Here is a 2,434-nt window from a genome sequence, read left to right as displayed (position 1 = left end):
TTTATCTGTGTTCGTGCAATATGCCGGCATTGTCAAAGCTAACAACGTTAGTTCCGAAGCTATTCGATTATGTCTCTTTCCTTTCTCCTTGAGAGATAGAGCTAGAGCGTGGCTTCAATCCCTGCCTTCTAATTCCATAACTACATGGGACGAATTGAAGAGAGTATTCTTAGCGAGATACTTTCCGCCTAGCAAAACTGCTATGCTAAGAGGTCAAATCAACGGATTTACCCAGAAAGATAACGAATCACTCTTCGAAGCTTGGGAACGTTACAAGGACATGCTTAGACTATGCCCTCATCATGGACTCGAACCATGGCTGATCATCCATACTTTCTATGGTGGTCTCCTTTATAACACTAAAATGACTATAGATGCCGCTGCTGGCGGAGCATTAATGGACAAACCTCATGATGAAGCATACAACCTCATAGAGAACATGGCACAAAACCATTACCAATGGGGTGGAGAACGAGCCGCTCTAGAGAAAACCCAAACCAAAGGAGGAATGTACGAAATAAGTGGTATAGACCGCGTTAACGCTAAAGTAGACGCTTTAACTCAAAAGATCGAAAACTTAACCATCACTCCATCAGCCACCGCTGCTGCTGTAGCACCTAACTGCGAGATTTGTGGATTGACTGGACATGCAGTTGCCGAATGTCAACTCTTGACTGGAGTCCCATCTGATCAAGTAAACTATGTTCAAGGAAACCCTTATTCTAACACGTACAACCCTGGATGGAAAAACCATCCGAACTTTTCTTATAAAAACAACAACGCGTTGTACGCGCCTGGACAAGCACCTGCTGTGCCACCTGGCTATCAAAAAGCGCCTGTAGCTGCTCAAAACGCCCCTAGGAAGTCGAATCTTGAAATCATGATGGAAAACTTTATAGCTTCCCAACAACAAACCAATAAGGACTTCCTAAATCAAAACATCCACAATAGCGAGCAACTAAGACAACTGTTGAACAAAGTAGATGCCTTAGCTACGCATAACAAGATGTTAGAAACTCAAATTTCACAAGTAGCTCAACAACAAGCACCTACTGCTGCCCCTGCTGGCACGTTTCCTGCTCAACCACAACCTAATCCTAAAGGACATGCGAACGCGATAACACTACGAAGTGGAACGAACTACGATGGACCTATTGATCCTAGAACTCAAAACGCACCCATGTCCCAACAAGAGCCAAAGGAAACCCAAAAGACATCAACTGATGATCAAACTGCTAAGACTAATGAGAACAACAACGAAGTGGAACCTGAAAAAGAAAAACCTTACGTTCCACCACCACCTTATAAGCCACCAATTCCTTACCCTCAGAGATTAGCTAAATCAAAAACCGAAGCGCAATTTAAAATATTTGTAGAACTTCTAAAACAATTAAACATAACCATACCGTTCACAGAAGCCATAACCGAAATGCCTTCGTACGCTAAATTCCTAAAAGAAATCCTATCAAACAAAAAGAAACTCGAGGATAACGAAACAGTAACGCTTACCGCTGAATGTAGCGCTATCATCCAAAACAACATGCCTCCCAAACTGAAAGATCCTGGTAGTTTCTCTATACCCTGCGTAATAGGAAAAACCATCATAGAGAAAGCCTTATGCGACTTAGGAGCCAGTGTTAGTTTGATGCCTCTTTCAACCTGTAAGAAGCTAAATCTAGGTGAGCTTAAGGCAACGAGAATGTCTCTTCAACTAGCTGACCGCTCAGTTAAATACCCTGTAGGAATGGTAGAAAATATCCCTGTTCGTGTAGGCCAATTCTACATCCCAACTGACTTCATCATAATGGATATCCAAGAAGATTCTAATATCCCGATCATATTAGGAAGACCATTCTTAGCAACCGCTGGTGCAATTATAGACGTCAAGCTAGGAAAGCTTACTTTCGAAGTAGGAGAAGAGAAAATAGAATTTATTCTTTCCCAATTCCTAAAAGCACCTTCTATAATTGACACATGCTGCTCTGCCGACATAATCGACGAGTGTGTTAATGAAATAAAATCCGAACCAAATAAGGAAACCGAGATCCTAAAAATTCCTATACCGCCGATCTTTGAAGATGACAACTGGCGTGGGGAATATCAAGATAACCACCTGAGTGAATGTTTGGCATTAACTCCTGACCCTATACCTGGACCTAAGAAACCTGCTATAGAACTTAAAACACTACCCGCCGATCTTAGGTACGAATTCCTAGACGAAGAACAAAACCGACCAGTTATAGTTAACGCCGATTTAGGACAAACCGAGACTGAAAAATTACTTACTGTCCTGAGAAAATACCCAACCGCTTTAGGATATAACATATCAGATCTGAAAGGAATAAGTCCTTCCCTCTGTATGCACCGCATTATGCTCGAAGACGATTGTAAAACCTCTAGGGAACATCAAAGGCGAATAAATCCAATTATGAGC

At 41.9% G+C, this 2,434-nt stretch overlaps 1 non-coding gene across 1 annotated transcript; it reads right to left on the bottom strand.

Annotated features, from left to right (window-relative positions):
• Positions 1-202: 202 nt before the first annotated feature.
• Positions 203-309, bottom strand: LOC131641203 (small nucleolar RNA R71). The gene has a single exon (XR_009295452.1). It is a non-coding gene; the product is annotated as a small nucleolar RNA R71 (small nucleolar RNA).
• Positions 310-2,434: the final 2,125 nt, after the last annotated feature.

Source organism: Vicia villosa, unplaced genomic scaffold, assembly GCF_029867415.1.
Source record: "Vicia villosa cultivar HV-30 ecotype Madison, WI unplaced genomic scaffold, Vvil1.0 ctg.003574F_1_1, whole genome shotgun sequence".
NCBI classification, from domain to species: domain Eukaryota; kingdom Viridiplantae; phylum Streptophyta; class Magnoliopsida; order Fabales; family Fabaceae; genus Vicia; species Vicia villosa.
Note: the sequence above shows the minus strand (reverse complement) of the source record. Positions and strands in the feature narration are given on the sequence as shown.